We start from the raw sequence: 19,382 nt of genomic DNA, 5'->3' as shown, positions 1-19,382 counted from the left end.
AATAACACTACATATAAATATATATTTATAGTACTATATATATTTGTATCACTATATATATAAATATATTTATATATTTCTGTCTAATCTGAGTGGGAAGACCAATTATTATTCTTGTTCAAGATTTAAACTGTCATGAGGTCTTTGAGAGAAAATTGAGGAATAGAAAACTTGCATTATGTAAAATTTGGGAAATAGTCTTAAAGCAAAACTCAATCTATTAATATTTTCAAAGCGCAATTCTTAACTGAAAAGTGGGGAAGGTCAGGGTTCTGAAGAAACTTACTTGTAAAGCAGAATGTGTTGCAATAACTCTGGGGTCTTAGTCCACTGAGCTGGCAAGCACACTCTGCCACTGTAAATTCCTGAGGAAAACGATCATTAATGGGGCAAGGATGGCATAAATGAGGCAGTGTTTACTGTGGCTGCGCCACTGCAGATGGTTTTGCTGGAATGCCCTCTCTCAAATTAGTAGCATATTTCTGATAAAGAAAGGAAGTCGCCTCCACGTGAAACTGCTGTGTCATTTCTTCTTCCTCAACTGAAATTCCAACCAGAGTTCAGGAAATGCCCTAATGAGTGACTTCTCTTTTCTCCTTCCTCCACTAACTGGATTCCAAACAGTTCTAACCATGCATTACTGGTGAACAGACCCCTGGCTTTTGTGCTTGTGTGATGGAACGAGGGACTGTTATGTGGAGCTGTTTGTCGTGGTGAATCCAATCACTGCTGGTAGGTAACCAAACTGGATGGTTAATTTTCTGTACTTCAAACAAATATGAAAACAAGTTCAATCAATACCTGTTTTACTTTGATATGCGTAGCTCCCTTGTAATTATTGGTTTCATCTTGTGTGATAACCAGGTATCAGGATGTTCACACAGGCAAACTATGATTTGCTCTAATGTAGATGAAATATCACTGGAATGCTGTTAGTGTCTTATTTTAATCACGATGTAGAAATCACTGTTTTAGTTTATGATAACCAAGGGAATTTGTTTTCCAGGTTAATATTCTCAGATATTTATTAAATTGAAATATCACTTAACATTTTATTGTATCATATGCTGTTTTATGAGTAAATGTTAATGTCCATTTACATTTTAGCAATGTCTATTTTATTGGTTTTTAAAGGTAAGACTACATAAGTTTTGTTTATAGCAGCAATTAACACCAGACAGGATTTTAGCACGTGCTCTTTTCCCAAGGCTCGACTATGCTATTCTTTTTGTACACATATAAATCTAATTATTTTGGTGAGGAGACTTCAAGTACACTAAACCACTAAATTTAGTACACTAAAATTAAAGTAATAATTTTAAATCGAAACAAATAAGAGTTACTATTATGTCTTTCCAATTAGGGCGGGGGTTATTTTTTCTATATTTGCACAAACATGAATACAGAATAACATAGGTATATGTATAGGCCTTATTTGTTTCTCTCATTATTCCATATTGTCAGTGCTATCTCAGGGATTTCATTATCAATAGACATTTTGAGAACAATAATGAGCCTGAGGTAATAGTTAATTTTGCTTGAGTAGTTCATTGGTAATTTATTTACTAGACACTTCAGTTAGTGACAAAGAGCTTGCAATGGCCTTGACAATTTTTTTCCGTGTTCAGAGGCTATGTCAGCAAAGCAAGCTGAAACAGAATGGCGAGTTCAGCAAGATCATGAGAGAAGGCTGCTTCACTTGGATCTTACCTGAAAGTGATTGTGGCTAGACTCTTTCAAGCAGCTTTTGAATTAAATCTTCCCCATGTTTGGTGGAAGCAACCTTAAATAGGTCAGACTTGAGGTTTACACTTGAGTGTGTAAAGAAACTTTTAAAGCCATGAACTCAGAGGAATACATATACTATCCATTGTCTCTTTCCTGGGTTTTGATTTTTACTTTCTCATCTTTGGTTTCCTTGCGAAGCAGCAGTATAGTGTAGCGGATGAGTACATTTTTGCTGAACTGAAACTTAGAATTGATGTCAAAAGCAAAACAAGATTTTTAGAAATTGACTCTATTTAGTGTCTTAGACCTGAGTATTTAAATTCTAACTAGCCAAGATACTTGCAAGATGTTTGTGTATAGTGCTTTGGCTATCACAAGCACACTTTTTAGGGATTGTGGTGATTTGCATAGCAGAGGTAGAGAATGATTTAAATAACAGAGCAGAGCAAAACAAACAAACAAACAAACAAACAAACAAACAAACAAAAACCCAGTGGCTTGAACAGTCAAAGGCTAAAGGAAGGCAGAGACAGAAAGAACAGACTGTGTGGTTGCAACACACAGATGAAAGCTGCTTCGAATGGAGAGTCATGTAAATACTGACGGAATGCCTGTGCGAATCCTCGAAGTTCATCATTTCCACCTGTGTACAACTAAAGCCATCTCAAGTCAGCCCTGCCCAATTCTCAGGGAGATCTTACAGTTAAAAAAAACCAAGACAACGCCAGGTTACGGAATGTAGTGTTGGCAGATCCAGAAAAGGGCAAAGTTTACAAACAAATTGCTGTTGTCACCCTGATGTTTGCAAATGTCCTGTTGCTAATGAATACCTGTTTGCCAACAAAGCAGCTGTAGACAGTAGAATGGGTTGTTACTCAGGTTTCACGGGTAGTATCTACGATGACCTAACAGAGGATTTTAAGACATAAGTCAGTAAGTATGGCTGAGGAACAGAAACAATAAAACCAATGAAGACAAGATAAAAGTAGATTTGTGGGAGAGAGAGAGAGGAGAAAGTGAGAGTGTGAACGAGAAATCAGTCTACGAAACTTTCATTGGCACAGTGGTGAATTACAAGCTAGTAGTCAGTGGAAGGTGGGTGGCAGGTGTGTGGAGATGTCTTAGCGTTTGGCTTATCTCTCCTGCCCTGGCTTATGAGTATAGTTGATAGCTGGTCTTGTGATTCTGTGAAATTAGATTCTTTGGCACATGGGAAGTCCTGGGCATTTCAGACTAAAACAGGAGAAGTACAGAATGGAGGCAATTTAGATTATAAAGTAAAACAATAGGGAAAGGCAAGTACTGGAAAGGTGAAAGGGTTATGCAGTTTCCTTTAGAGACCAGGGTTAAAAATAGACTTGCTGTTTGGCATGGGGGCAAATGCTTGTGACCCTGGCACGTGAGTGGCAGAGGTGGGGAGATCAAGAGTTCAGATTCCAGGTCAATGTGGGAAAGTAGTGAGTCCCTGTCCTCAGGGGGAAAACTCTTGGACAGAAAGCCCTGGTTACTGATTTTTAAGATTGCTCTCAGAGAAAACAGCAGATTGAGCCCTGTAACCCTAAAGACCCATTAGTTTCACTTTTTTTTTTTAAATTTGTTCAGGATTAAAAGAAAAGAAAAGGTGAGAATTTGATGTAAAAGTTTCACCTGATGTACATTAATGAGACTAGAAGTGAGGTAATGAAAGGCATTCAAGGAGATAGAGGTGGTCCTCCCGTCAAATTCCCATATTCTCATGTCCATTTCTGAGTTACCTTGAAGGGTTTTTTTCAATCAAGTCTTATGTTTATTGAAACATTCTTTAGCCCGCCTAATAAAGACATTATGTTTATGTTTTAGCTGCTTCCGTTAGACCAGACACTTCTGCCCAGCCTTTGACTTCCTCCATTATTTTTTTTTCTTATGCAAGCATGTTTCTAGTGCTTAGAAGACTGTGTGCGTGTGGATAAGCATTTGGTTTTCTTTGTACTCAGACCCAAATAAGAACGGGAGCCAGGATTTTCTACAGAATTAGATAGTGGCTTTCCTGTCTGATGTATGTTTGAGCATCTTTACACAATAGATCAGGACCTGAAATACTGGAGATGGCTATGGGTGGCATACATTTCTCCTCTTTGCTTAGGGGTTCTACAGATGCAGATGTTTTTGGAACTACTGGACCACATCTTACCAACAGCTGGTAGACAGCAATTTAAGGCCTAGATTTTAAACTTTAAATCTAGATTTCTCCTTAATAAATTTTAGAGAGCAGGCGTTTGACCCTTTGACTATCCCCTTGGATGTTTCTCTACAATTTGAAAAATCACCTTTCTTCTTCTACCATTATAATTTGCAGGTAATTTTCCAGCAAGGGATGATTTATTCTTTCTAGTAAAATTCTACTTACCTACACATATAGATGTTTTAAAATTTTTTTCAACTAGGATCATACAAACCTTTTACATTTTTCTCAGTATTCTCAAGTTATAAAGCACCAGTCTTCCTTTTCTTCTTCTTTTTAACTGAAAACAACCCTTGCTTATGTGCCTTTGAGAAATTTCTTGTGAAAAGTGTCTTATAAAATGTTTGGAAAGTCTTGAACATACCTACTCTTAAACTGAGTAGAAAAAGCCAGTAGGTGAGTCTGCACAAAGTGTTAAACAATGACACCATCCTCTAAAGAAGTTGGAGACCATGCCATTCAAACTAAGTTAAGTTTAGTTAAGTTGAAGGTATATAAATAAATGCACGTGTTGCCACACCTGCTGGATTCTAGAATGATGCTAGCATGGTCTTATCTGCCAATAATCAATTCAGGACAAGTGCTTTATTAAAAGTGTAGATGAATTTCCTGTCAGTATGGAAGTATGAGAAGATCATAAAAATATGAAGGATAAAGTGTATCTTGAAAATGAACTGTTTTCTAGATAGACAAACAATAAAAGAAAAGTTTTAAACCAAAACTTTAGCATATGCAAAACATGACACACAGTTTCCTTTAGAGCTTGGGGCCATTGTGAGGACTAGCAGGAAGGAAGTGTGAAGAGATAAGGTGGAGACAGACCTTGAAAAGCTCTGGTAATTTTAAACTTGGATGATTTTGATGAGAGAAGTAGCTTAATCTATCTGATCATGCGTTAGCATCAGAATCTCCATGACCTCTCTGGCTCTAGATATCTAGAGAGATTAGAAACTGAAAGACTGGCTGGCTAGGTGTGGTTTTTTGTTTGTTCGTTTATGGAGCTATACTGTGCCTGCTTTAACCCATTTGGAGGCCCAGTGCAGAGAGGGAGAAATGAACATGACTTCTCTTCCTTAACCAAGAAAGTCTTTCTAATTCACATCTGCTTGCAAGGGAAAAGGTAGTTCCTTCCATTGAAGTCTCACTGGGCACATTAACCACGTAAGTGAATGCTCTATGCCCAAGCAGTGTAGGGTCAACACAAAATGAACTCAATGGTATTTTTTGTAGATGTTTTGTCTCATATTGCTTTGCTAGGGTAGAGTTTTGTTTGTCTGTGTGCTTTTGTCTTACTGGTGCTTGGCTTGTATATTACAGTTTCTGGTTTCATGTTTTTATGTGTGCGTGCATACATTTGTATGAACACAGTGTTTTTTGTGTTTTTTCTTTCCTTTTTTTAATTCTGTAATTTTTTTCCATGTAAGTCTGTTCTCTAAAAAAAGAGAGAGAAAAAGGGGATGGAGTTGGATAAGTGGGTATATGGAAAGGTGGGTAGGCTCTGGGAGGAGTTAAGGAAGGGCAAACCAGAATATGCTAATTGAAAAAAATCTTTTTTCAAAAACATGTTTAGAAAAACTATGATGAGTAGTATCTCTGGGCTATATTCTGCAAAGATGTGTGTTGTTGGCAATCAGAGAGCACATTGCTGGGCACATGAGAGACCCCACCTCAGTAGAGGATTGAAAGTGATATGCGGTGACAGTTCCTAGAGCAGGAAGTCATTTATGTTGACAATGATTATCTCTCAAACAAGTTCTTCAAGCAAACACATGATTCAGTGATTTCTCTGTGGTTGCCTGGTGTGGAGTCGGTGGAACACACAGTGAAATAGGAAGTCAGATCATCAGCATTTTTAGTTAGTTACTCATTTCCCATGTGACTTTGAGTAAGTCTCTTTTGGAAAGCATAAGAATTAACGCTTCGTGTGGAGAGTGGAGTTCTGGGCCCCAGCATGAGGGTGAAGGATGAGGAACCTGGTTGGGCTTAAATTCCACTCTAGTGCCTGAGGGTGTCTTTGAATTTCTTAGGAGGTGAGACTTGCACTGGACTTAGGAGCTCTGAGACTGGAAATCTAACTCGGAGGATAAAAGGAGGGCCTTGCGCTGCCTTCTTATGAAATCTCAATTCCACGTTTCTGACAGGCTTCACAGCATGCAGCTAAACAATGAGCTTCTGCCCCGTATCTACCAACCCCATATTGTCTCTTATCAGAGCAGTTCTCTTAGAGAACTCTGCTTCGGGATAGAACGTCCAGAGCACAACCAAGTGGACAATGAGGTAGCCATGCATAGCTTGTGAGGGAAGCATCCATTTGCTTTTTCTCCAGAAGTTATTACATTTTCCCCTATTCTCTAGAAGGTATTGCCAGTTCATTTACATGCCGCTGGCTGTACTAAGATGCCGTGGTCCCACTAAGCTCAGCCAATGAGATGCATGGCAATGCTTTTGTCGATTTGCATAAAGATGAAGCAAATTGTCACAGCAACACAAATACATTTTTTCAAGAAAAGGAAATAAAATATTTAATTTGCTTTGTAAAGTAAGTAGGTGGGTTAATATTAACTCTTTTAGTGGAAAAGCAAAGAATGATCCTCTTGTTTTGAGTTCTAACTATTCCTGCCTGAGCAGCAGTCCTGTTTGATGAATTTTAACACATGCCTAAATCATTTGTATTTGGTGAAATCTCCTTCCTCATTCCCCACCTCTTCTCCCCTGCCTTATCATCCCTCTTCTCTCTTCCATCTCTCTCCTTGGTTACCTCTTTTTTTCTCCTCTCTTTCTTTCTCTTTCTCATTTATTTATTTATCTATCTATCTATTTATTTATTTATTTTTGTTTTTTAAGACAGAGTTTCTCCATGTAACAGCCCTGGATGTGTGAACTGTCTTTGTAGACCAGGCTGTCCTTGAACTCAGGAACTCTCAGAGATCCGCCTGCCTCTGCCTCCCTAATTTTGGGATTAAAGGCGTATGCCACCAGCCCCCGCTCTTCTCATCTCTTTTTACAGCTGCATTCTTCTTAGTGCATAACAGGAAGCACTGATTATGTACTGATTATGCACTCTTTATGTACTAAAGGTTTTCCGTGAGCTGACACATTTGAGTGTGACAGAACTCTTGAACCAAGAGGTGCTATCACTATTTCTCCAAAGAAAAGAACGATGATTTTAAAGGCTAGTTGACTTTTCCACAATGGGTGACCAATGGACTGGGACAGGAATGGATCTCCGTCTGCATGGTGCTTAAACTTTTCATTTGTTGGAGACATGCCCTCATCTTTTTAGCAGAAAGGGGGAAAAAGTTCACGCACGTGTGGAGCAGGGAAGACCCATCAGAATCTGTGCTATGCTAACAGTGTTTCCTAGGCTCCACACGAGGATAACGAGGCCTCTAACTGTATTCAATTTGCAAAAATAGCAGATGCAGAGGTAACAAGGGACCAGAAAAGATGTCTGCGTTTCATGAAAGAAAGGGGCAAAGTGAAGAGACTCATTAATGTCGAAGCAGTAGATGGATAACCAGTGACAAATATCAAGTAGATTTGCTTCAGTTTGGGCAGAGAAAGGTCATTGATTATTTTTGGTTAAACTGGTTCACCGAGGCCAGGTCTCCACTAAAAAAGGGAATTAATTGCTTCCATTTCCCACTAATTGCCTCAACATTTCCCTTTGCTTTGTCATTGGAGATTTGGTCAGAGAGGAGAAAAGTCAAAAGTCAGAGTTTGATGGAATCTACATAAAAAGGGAATCTGAGGAGACCAAATTATGGCATTTGGTGTAATAATGATAATGATATTTAGCATTTTCCCTGGGAGTGCTGTGGATTTTTAGAGCCCTTTTCAATCTTTAATCAGACCATAGGGCACATTTAAAAGAGTTCACTGTTTTTATTTCCATCTAGAGGATAAGGCATCACAGAAAGAGGGACTGACCCGGGGCAAGTCTCCTGAGATGTTAATCCTGTACATTAGATCATACCCTCCAATGTTGAGTTCTAGCAGGAAGCCCAGGCTCTGCCTCTCAGCGGCACAGTTCATTCCTGCTCCTTCAGTCTTTAGGATTTTTGCACACTGCTGTTTGAGAGATGTCTCTAGTGAGGACTGAAAAATCACCCATGAAAGCAGTATGAAATGATTTTGATACTGTAAACATCTTAGTCTGCTATCTTAGTCTGCTGCCTGTTTGTGCTGGGGTTACCATAATGTAACAAGGACTTGAACCTCATGCTTGCTTCATAAGTTAGTCTTTAAAATCCTTTACAGCAACAAGTCCTTTGAAACCTGTGTGTTTTGTCAGGCAAATACTTATTGTTTTGGAGTCTAATGTGGCAATTTAGAAGCCTACCACAGAGGGCCTCTGAAAGACTCTCCTGATTGAGCTATGGAGCAGAGACTGAGACTCAGAGCCAAACTTTGCAAAGAGGGCATGGAATTTTATGAAAGGAGGGGGAGATAGAAAGGACAGGAACTCCAAAAGAAGTCCAACAGAGCCAAAAACAAAACAAAACAAATCAATAACAGCAAAAAAAAAAAAAAAAAAAAAACCAAAAAAAACCAAAAACCAAAAAAAAAAAAAAAACAAAAAACAAAAAAACAAAGCACAACTGAGCTCTGGGAGCCCTGCAAAGACTGATACCCCAATCAAGGACAATGCATGAAGAAGACCTAAAACCCCAGCTCAGATGTAGCCCACGGCATCTCAGTCTCCAAGTGGGTTCCCTTCATGTGGGTTCCCTAGCAAGGGGAGCAGGGACTTTCTCTGGCTTGAACTCAGTGACAGGCTCTTTGATCACCTCCTCCTGGGAGGGGTAGCCTTCCCAGGTCACAGAGGAAGACAATGCAGCCAGTCCTGATGAGACCGGATAGGCTAGGGTCAAAGAGAAGGGGAGGAGGTCCTCCCCTATCAGTGGACTGGAGGAAGGGCCTAGGGAGAATAGAGGGAGGGATGGTGGGATTAGGAGGAGACGAGGGAGGGGGCCACAGTTGGGATACAAAGTGAATAAATTGTAATAAGTGATAACAGAAAGTAGGAGTTCTGCAGATGCTGGGTTCCTGTAAGAGCGTTCTGGCGTCTGTGGTTTGCTGGCAGGTCCTACTGAGTGAGACATGTCTCTTCAGGAAGTTTCAAACCTGCTGCGGCAACCTCTTTCTCTGCTGGGTAACCGGAAAAGCAAGCTATTGTGTTGTGCATTCTTAGAAATCTGCGTTAGGAGGGAGGAGCATAGGGTTCAAAGAAAGATGCTTAAATTTCCAAACTGCCTCTGTTCTAATCAGCTGTTTGATTCCAGGCAGATTATTCGATCTATAGAATTCTGCTTCTTCATTTGTAAACTTGATCTATCTACTAGGACTTCTATAGCTGTTAAATGAGAAGCCAAGGACAATGCTCATTAATTAATGCCTGCACAGAAGAGCGGTCTTGCAGTTCTGGCCATTATGCTTATTAATGCTATTATTAGATACTGGAAATGTATTGAATGATTAACTATTGATGGGACTACACTTAAACAGAGTATGCTGTGTGGTCTACTACTCAACAAAATATTTAGGGCTTTCAATATTACGGTGCTCTTGAGCTGTGGTCCGCAAGCTTTCACCCAATATTGGAGATGACTTTCCAAACAAAGTAATTCCGATTGGAAAAGCCTGGAAATCATGTTGTTGCATTATATTCATTGTGCAATTAAGTATACATGTATACTGGTAGGACATGTCTGGTTCAAATCCACAAGGCTTGTCATTTAAATGTAGAGTCCAGGCTGGCTGCATTGATTCGAAAATTGCCATCTACCACAGCTTTGTAAACACCGGAGTACATTTCCACCTTGGCGTGTGTCAGTGAGCAGTTGAGTCACTTTTACCTCCATTTTCAAATGTAGCAAGGACATATTTTTATGTCTTCTGAAAAGATCCTGCTCATATTGAAAATGAAAGAGAACTGGGGATACTAGCATCACTTTCGCCTCCCCCTCCATGGGATGCTCCTTGGTGTTTCGTTTCATCTGCCGAAGTATGACGAGTGTGTGCCTTCGTTTGAACACATGCATTAGCCTCCTCATTGAAAAACACGGTCCTCTGGGCCCCGTGAGGTCCTGAGTTCTCGTTTCCTGCTCCTACGCCTTGCCTTCTCTCCACAGCTCTCAGACAGGCTGTGAGTCTTTTCTCCTCTTAGTGGAAGTTGTGGAGTCACTCCAGTGTGAGCCTCGTCACACTTGCAGCTCACACCTTTTTGAACTTGTTATTCCTAAACAATGCAATGTAATAAAACTCTCTATAAACAGAGCACACCTCGGGAACGGCAGACTCTGAGATTGTATACACGGGAATCCTGCTTTGACTGTTTTGATTAACTTGCCCGCTCAAGTCAGTCAAAATGTAATCACCACTGAAGGCAACGGTTTTGACAGATTTTTTTGGCCTGCTGATTGCTGATTTGGTTGGCTTGCCTGTCAGGTTGAAGTGGTCAGATTGACTGGAGACATTCGAACAGATAAATTTGACTCAGGAGGAAGTGGGTGGCTGTATACCAGAATCTACTTTAAATAACTTTATTCAAAATCTGCACTTATTTCCCTGGGCCCAGGGAGAGAAGTTTGAAAGTGACATGCTACAGTGTTTGACTTCCTAGACTGAGATGTCTCAGTGATAGCTAGAGTTGGCAATGTATTTATAGGCTACAACACAATCACATTTTCTTGATGCACATAGAGTTCAATAAGACTGAAACTTTATTCCAACTTTAGAGCATCCTAAGAAAGCCTCATCTCAGCTGTCTTTCTGAAGCATTGATGATAGACATCTGACAGTGTCTTCTTAGATATCTTGTAACCAATTTAATTAGCAATGTTTTTATTGTAAACAGAGTTGACCTTGCCAGTAGTGACAGTCCTTCTAGAGAGAATTTATGAGAGAAAACAAAAACAAAACACTGAATAGAAATTTTTATGAGAGGCAAGAAAATTTGGCTGAACTTACTATTTGAGCTAGTTTTAAAGGAAGCCATTTTAGGTATCAATTATAATGTCCCTTCAGAAACTTGATTTGGTAATGAACTTCCAAACTTGGGCAAGACAAAAATAACACTGTAAAAATGGAAAGAATGATTTATACGTATATTATGGTCTTGGATTTTTATGGAGAAGACATAATGAGGTTATTGTCTGCTCTAAGCATATTTTTATAAAGTCTGGTTTATGTTGGTTGAGTAGCCTAATGTATTTACATTGAGAATCTGAAGATCCTGTTATTGTTAGGAAGAATTATTTATGTGCTGTTCCCGAACTCCCCCCAGATTCTTACTTTTCATGTGAAAATGTTTTGTAAATGTTCAGGATTTAGATGTTATCTCATGTACCACAAAGAAAAATAAATTCAACGGTAAGTTTAGATAAAAGTTAGGGGCAGAAAGTTTGCAAAGACTTTAAAAGAATGACACATTTCTTCAGATAGCCTAACACTCATATTTTCTCTATGTTAGAGTCACTTAATTTACCATGCTAATTTTTTTAAATTTGTGATTGATCACGGGACAGGAAGCTTACATTGGCTTTACTTTATGTTTTCTGGTCATATTATGAGTAATTGTTCTTAGCAATAAAGCCTTTGACTAGAGTGAAAGAGACAGCTATATAAAATTTCTTACTATAAAGCATGCTATCAGGGGGCATTGGGCTATGCATTTAAATATCACATGTTCTCAACAAACTGTAGCATCAATATTCAGACTGTTTCAGTGAGCATCTTGATAATTCACATCATTTATGCTTTTAAGACTATTTTAGTAGTCTGTATAAATAAATTGTACACATTTACCTTACAGAAAATAACTCAGGAGGGGTGAATTTTGAAAGAGTCCCTCCTTAGCATTAGAAATTTTCATGAAGATACTTGTTAAATGACTGGGAGAGGGGCATGGTGGGAGAAGAGGGAGGGAGGGTAAAATAGGGTGGGGACAGGAGAGGGGAGAGGGGGCTACAGGTGGGATACAAAGTGAATAAATTGTAAAAATAAAAATAAATAAATAAAAAGGAAAATGTTAACAACTAAACAAGAATAAGCAGAGCGTTCAATAATGACTATTAGTTGGGAGCAAGGATGGCTTGGATGGTTTTGGCTGCTTGCTTTGTTCTATCATATACTTCCACATTTTAACCTTTGTGTAGAGCGCAGTGAGTAATGATGTGTGATGGTCAGATGAAAAAGGTAGACAGAACAACAAGAAATACATTTTTAAACCAAACGGTATGCATGTACCTAATTAAAGTATTATTATTAAGATTATGAATGTAATTTTTAACTTGGAAGTTAAAAAGACTGAGGAACATAGACTTGGTTGGCTTTTAAGTCTGTAATCTTTATCTCTCTGCACCTTAGCTAATTAATTGAAATACAAATAAACAATGATAGTTAGAAGAGATTTGAGGTCAGAAAAGGGATTAATCAGTGGACTTAAAGTTCTTTATGAATAAATAATGTTGAACAAGAATTAGCTGCAGTGCTACTTGGTTGGTATCCTATAATCTTGTAGCCACACATTAAAATATTCAGTTTGTATGCTAAAGAACACTCATATATACTGAGCCTCTGATGGAAAGTGAAGTTAACAGTGGTGGAAATATTGATACATTAAATCATCTGTTTACTATATCACTATTTTTGCTGTGCTCATAGGAAGAGGTAGTATTTAATTATACTAAAATGTCTATCACTTTGCCATTCTTTCATTTTTCTTTTTATTTTTTCATAATTTATTCATTATATATCCCAATTGAAGCCCCGTCCCTGGACCCCTCCCAGTCTTACCCTTCCTCTCTCTTCCCTCCTATCCCCTTCCCCTCGTCCACTGAAAGGAAGACTTTTCCACTATTTCCATCTGCCCATAGCTGGTCAAGTTTCATCAGGATTGCCTGGATCCCCTTCCTCTGTGACCTGGTAAGGTCACGTCGTCAGGGCCAAGTAATCAAAGAGCAGGCAACAGAGTTCATGACAGAGGCAGCCCCTGTTCCCCTTACTCAGGAATCCACATGGAGCCTGAGCTGCCAATTGGCTATAACTGAGCAGGGGGTCAAGGTCCTCTCCATGCATGGTCCTTGGTTGGTGCATCAGTCTCTGCAGGACCCCCTGGGCTCAGAATTTTTAGCTTTGTTGATCTCCTTGTGGGGCTTCTGTCCCCTCCATATCCTTCCATCCCCACTCTTATTCTTCCATGAGACTCTGTGCCCTCTGCCCAAAGTTTGGCTGTGAGTTTCAGCATCTACTTTGATTCCTTGTTGGGTGGAGGACCCTCTAGAGTAGGCTCCCATCTTATTTCCTCTCTTCCACTGCTTCCAGGGTCTATCCTGTTCGCCATTCTGAATGAGATTTAAGCATCCTCTGTGGGGCCCTCCTTAGTGTTTATCTTCTTTAGGTCTGCAGATTTTAGTATGTTTATCCTATATTATATGGCTAATATATGCTTATAAGTAGTTTATACTATGTGTGTCTTTCTATTTCTGGGTTACCTCACTCAGGATGATCTTTTCTAGTTCCATCCATTTGCCTGCAAATTTTATGATTTCCTAATAGCTGAGTAGTTTTCTGCAGCCAGTTTGCCATTCTAAAGTACCCGACAAGTCACAACAAAGAAGTCAGAACCATGTTTGCCACTGAAACTTTGAGGAAGCATGGTTGATAGACGACAAGCTTACTTCTTTTACGGTAGGGTATGTGCTGTGATGAACAAAATGGCCAGAGGGAGTTTGTTGTTAGGCTGAGCATCTCTTTTAATAGTGAGCAATTGCAGGAAAAAGGTGCAAGCCTTGAAAGATAGATCAGGGTGATTTATTTTGATTCTGAAAAGTGTGCTCAGAAGGGCTCTAATACCTTCCGCTAGACCTCCTAATTCAGCCTTCAGTTCTTTGATCTCTTCTGTTCTGGGTATTCTCTTTGGTCTTTTGGAGTCCTTGGATCCTCTATGATGTCCCCACTTGGCCTTCCCCTTACTCTCTTTCATATCTAGCCTTTCCTAGAGTTGCATGCCTTGCCACTTTCTTCCTATATTGTCCTAGTTCATCCATGGCCAGTGTAGTCCCAAGCTGCTGCTGTATAGACAGCCAGTCCTATGCCAATCTGTAATTACCATTCCCCAGGTTTGAGCTGGGCCTTCTCTTCCACCTGGTCGCACCCATCTTCCATCCCACTGGGCAGAATTCCTATAATCAGCTTCTCTCATCCTGCTTCAGACTTCCTTAACCCTCTCTCCATTATGAGGAGATGAATTTGCAAATGGCAGTATTGAAATAATCCAACACAACAAAAGATTGCCAGCCCCTTCTCAGAAATCTGAAATATTAGATTCTTTTTTCTAGAAAGAGAGTATTTCCGATAAAACTTATGTCTTTGCTTTGGTCTAACACACATTTTCAGCCAGCTACTTAATCAATAGGGTCTCCTCTGTGTGTTTAATAACTGATTACCTTCTGCATATAAGCACTGTAATGTCTCTATGAGCACACATGCGAACGTGTGTGTATGTGTGTGTACACATACCTCTATTCACTCTAGAGCCACCGAAGTGACTGAAATCTGCAAAATTTATTGTCTTGTTTATGATTAGGTGTCTCCCAACCCCCAGCATACACACGTGAACTTAAGAAAATAAGAGAACTTTAGAACATGAGCACAACATGAGCGCAAACTCTGACATTTTCCTTGGAAACCACAGAAAGGCATCACCTGTGCAAAGAGTGGCAGTTTGCTGAGTGTTGAGTGCAGTCTACTTCACGAATCACTGCACTTTTGATGCCATCTCACACAGAGATCTGGCACAGAGAAGCTCACTCGGAAGGCATTCACACGTAGCTGGCCTTTCACACTGCATTATCAGATGAGCTTCTCCATGGAGCTCGTGGGGAGAGAGGAGTCAATGTCCCATCTAAGCCACAGGATCTCCTTGTTCAAAGTTCACTGTCCCGGCAGGCTGCTTTCCATTCTCTGTCCATACCTGCAAAGTGATCTCCTGAGAATCCCCAGGGCCCACTTATTTCCAGGTCTGCTAACAGCATCTTCTCCACATTCTCTGTGGCATTTGACTTTGTGGAGCACTCTTTTCCTCAAACTGACATACGTTGACCTCATGATCTTACACTGTCCTCATTTCTTGGTACGTTTGTCAGATTCTTTGTTTCTCCCACCCCTTAGTGTTCCTCAGAATTCTGAATGCTCTGCCCTTCTGATGTTTGTTCTTCTGGATGAACTCATTAAAAAAAAAATGGATTCAGTGACTTCTCCCAAGTCCATCCTTCACCTAACTCTGTGCTTTAGCTGTGCATGACCTCCTTCTGAGATGTTCCTCCCACTCAGATTTCATTAAACCAATGCTGACTTCATTGTCTTTTCTTCAAAATACACTGTCTGTTAGTTGACTTCTACACCTCTTCTCATTTCGTATCACAGAATCATATGAGACTATTCTTTTCTTATCGCCTGTGTTCGTTCACCGGAGCTACAAATATTGTTAATAAGTTCTGTGTAGGGATTATGAGTATCACTTGGCTTCTATTTAACCACTACAAAAACTATTGTCTTTGTTTGGGCTCTCTCTTCTACTCTCCTAAGTTACTAAGCAAACTGCTGGTTGATTTTGGTCCAAGGATGCTCTTTTAATAATTTAGTCTCCATGTCATTGCTGGAGGGATATTTCTGAATAGACTCTGACTCTGTCTTCTTTAAATTCCCCAGTAGTTTAATAGGGCTTTGAGAATAAAGCTTGGATTTTCACTTCTTTATCCATTGTCTCACTTTCTATGAATTTTTAAAAATGTATATTTTGTTGAGGTCATAGTGACAAGGAGAGGAGGGAGGCTGGAGGTGGAGATAGATAGATAGATAGATAGATAGATAGATAGATAGATAGATAGAGACTTCATTTTATCAGAATAATTTCTGCTATAGTAACATGTTGGTAATAACAAGAGGTTAATTGGAGGCATTGTATTTGGGGAACTGTTCCACCAGAAATCCCATAGTCTCAGCATTTCTAGTCTGGCTGTGTTTTAAGCAGTCTCCGGCAAAATCCATGTCACTAGAATGAGAAAATAAAACACAGAATTAATTTAAAAATATATCTTAGTTCTCTTCTCATTGCTGCTATAACAATTTTGCTAAAATTTTACTAGTTTGAAATCAGGACAGAAATGCATTGTCTTGGAATCTGGTGGGGACAGTCCACCTAAAGCTGCCCTGGGTTACACTCAGAGCTTAACTGAGGCTTAGTCCCTTTCCAGTGGCCCTTTCTAGGGAGTTCCTGTTACCTGTCTTTCCCAACATTTTTGGTTTAGTTTCCTGCACCATGCTGCCTTTAGCTCTCATTGCTCTTCCTGGCTGATTATCCTGTCTCCTTCTTGTAGGTCCCTAAGGGTTACACTGGACCAAGGTTCTAGCTCTTAGAATCTTTATTACATCTACAGAGTTCCTGTGTAATTGAAATTTACAAATCCAGCTTCCTTCCTTTGTTCTGGGGTTCAGATGTTGTATCTTTGATAGGGGAGGTATTATTTTATACTAAAAATCCACAAACATTACTGGAAAGGGTTAAAAATATCTTTCCAATAGTTTGTTTGCTCCTTTTGTCATCATACAAAGATGTTTTTTTCTCTATTTTTAGTTGGTTTCTTTTCTTTTCTTTTCTAAAAAAAAAAAAAATGGAAAAGGGACCCTGAGTCTGAAACTCTACTAGAAAATTCTCTGAACATTCCAAATTACAGCATCCTTTAGGAAGGTTTATTTTATTTCTCTACATTAAGTGATACAGAAGAAAGATTTAGTAGACATCCTTTCTGTATATATTTGAAAATATTTTATTAGAGGGGGGAGGGAGGAGAGTGTACAGCAGAGGACAATTTTGTGGAGCTGTGTAAGCTTTCCGCTATGGAATCATAGGCAAGCCTTCAAGCCTCCTCACCTGGCTGCATTTGAGAACCCTCCTTACGGGAAATGTGGAGACAGTCACTTGAAGGGTTGGCCTGTATGGTTTAGCTTGTGACTTACTGTTTTGTTTTCACATTCAAGGCTTTCAGCTAGTATAGCAGCTCCTTTGATTTTTTTTCCCAGTGGATTAATGTTACTTGAATATATACTTTTTCTATCCATAAAAACTTAAAACAGATCTGTTCCCTTGATTCTAAAGAAACATTGTTCTTTAGATACAAGGGGAGGTGAATCTTTGGCAATTGTATAACTGAAGGTTATTCCTAAGGTGGCACAATACTCGAGGACTTTGATGTTGCAGATATTTTAATAACAGGTGCTTGTGAGACATAGAAAGCCAAAATCCTATCATATATACTATTTAAGTAAAACAAAGACAAAATCAGTCTTACCCTCTTCCCATAAATGCTAGCAATCTCTATAAAAATTGAGTGATGGAAATGTACTTATGAACGGAGCCAGTGTCTGCAGTTTGTCAATCAAAATGAATAATCTCAAAGTCTCATTTTCAATTAGATTATTTTAATATTTAACAACCTAAAATGCCCCAATCATATTCTTTAGAAAATTGTTAGACTAGAATACTGCAGTTCTAATGATGACATTTTATTATGATAGAAATGACTTCATTAATTGATGATAATCTATCAACCCATAAAGTAGATAAAAGATATAAAAAATTGGCCGTCAAAAAGAGTTTAGAGACATTTTAATTGTTTAGGATTTTTTTTTTCTGAAGAGTAAACCTTTATATGACATTTGAGGTGTTAGAAAAGTGTAAAAAGTTCATATATGTACGAATACTTATATTCATATATATTAATTCCAACCACATTAAATAGCCTATGAATTTCTTTTATAAAGTTCAAATAAATTGACATTATATTGGTATCATCCCAAATGCAAACACCAGGACATAAAATATGATAAATGTTATACATGTGGAGCAGAGTGATGAAAGATATTTCAAAAACAGTGAGTTTTGGATTTTTCTCACAAACATTCTCTTTTGTGACTTTAGATCTATTTTAAAACATGGGGAATTTTTTAAAAAGTGCATTGGTAACTTTCCAAAAATATTTGAAACATGACCTTTTAAAGAAGCCAGTACTGTTTCCCATTTATTCTCTACACCATTGAAAGAACATTTGCTACTTCATAATGAAAATAATATCAAAAGGTCACTGGGGATGAAAAATAGTGCAGTCAAGAATTTCACGAGAGTTTTGCTTTAACTGATGAGGGAATAAGAAATACAGAGTATTATTTGAACATATTTGTTGACAACTCTTAATAAATATTAGTATTTAAGGTCTTGTGAAATCAGATAAATCCTCTCTCCCCTCATCCTTTTGTTTCCAAGATTCCACAGGTTCTCAATGTTAAACAAATAAAACTAAAATAACTGGAGAGTCAAATCTAAGAGCCACATATAAGACAGAACATATTGTCCTTATGGGCTTGAGTTACCTTACACACACACACACACACACACACACACACACACACACACACACATATACACACACACACACATATATATATATATATATATATATATATATATATTTAAAGTTCCATTCATTTCTCTAAAAAACAATCATTATTGATTTTTCTTTACGGAGGAATTATATTCCATTGTGTGTACCCACCACATCTTTATTATCCATGTATTATTTTGTGAACATGCAGGCTGGTTCAATCTCCTCGTTATTGTGAATAGAACAACAGTAGGCCTAAATATGCAAGCATACACATTCATAGGGCAGAGTAGCCTTTGCCCAGGAGTGTGTATCTGGGTCATGTGGTAGTTATCTTTTTATTTTTATTTTTTGGGAAACATCCAAGATGTACTAATTTGTACTCCCACTAATAGCATGTAATAGTTTTCCTTCCTTACATCCACACCAGCAGTAGTTATTGGTAATACTTCATGATAGCCATTCTGATGGGATGACATGGACTCTTTTAACGGTTTCCTAATAGATATGGACATCAAACGTGCTCTTAAGTCTTCCATCACTGTTTGTATTTCTTCTTTTGAGAACATGCCATTTAGTTGTGCAGCTGATTTTCCCTTTTCCTCTATTGTTTGAAAATTTCCCTAATAAGGAGAACAGGGGCTGTCTCTCATATGAACTCAGTGGCTGGCTCTTGGGCAGCTTTACCAGCCCTCAGAGAAAGACAATGCAGCCAGTCCTGATGAGACCTGATAGGCTAGGGTCAGAGGGAAGGGGAGGAGGGCCTACCCTATCAGTGGATGAGGGAAGGGGCATGGGAGGAGATGAGGGAGGGAGGATGGTGTTGGGAGGGAATGAGGAAGGGGGCTATAGCTGGAATAAATAAGTGAATAAATTGTAATAAATAAATAAATAAAGAGAATTTCATGCAAGACTGTGGTATTAATTGTTTAAATTCACCCCTTTTCCCTCCCTTCCAGGTTGTCCCTATCCACTTCCTGCTTTTCCCT

The 19,382-nt window shown here is 38.8% G+C and overlaps 1 protein-coding gene and 1 long non-coding RNA gene across 3 annotated transcripts in view; one reads left to right on the top strand and one right to left on the bottom strand.

The window, feature by feature from the left end:
• Tfec (transcription factor EC) overlaps positions 1 to 19,382 on the top strand; it is a 169,671-nt gene that overhangs the window by 99,033 nt on the left and 51,256 nt on the right. Inside the window, exon 1 of one of the 2 annotated variants that reach the window (XM_021644091.2) lies at positions 572 to 732. The exons of the other annotated variant lie outside the window; for it this stretch is intronic. The gene's annotated coding sequence lies outside the window, so the exon portion shown is untranslated. Of the gene's footprint in view, positions 1 to 571; positions 733 to 19,382 lie in introns of those variants that run through there. 2 annotated transcript variants of the gene reach the window in all.
• Positions 10,284 to 19,382, bottom strand: part of LOC132649668 (uncharacterized) — a 159,997-nt gene continuing 150,898 nt past the window's right edge. Inside the window, exon 4 of the long non-coding RNA XR_009588144.1 lies at positions 10,284 to 16,007. This is a non-coding gene — a long non-coding RNA (uncharacterized LOC132649668). The remainder of the gene's footprint in view (positions 16,008 to 19,382) is intronic.

This window comes from Meriones unguiculatus, chromosome 21, assembly GCF_030254825.1.
Source record: "Meriones unguiculatus strain TT.TT164.6M chromosome 21, Bangor_MerUng_6.1, whole genome shotgun sequence".
NCBI lineage: Eukaryota > Metazoa > Chordata > Mammalia > Rodentia > Muridae > Meriones > Meriones unguiculatus.
Note: the sequence above shows the minus strand (reverse complement) of the source record. Positions and strands in the feature narration are given on the sequence as shown.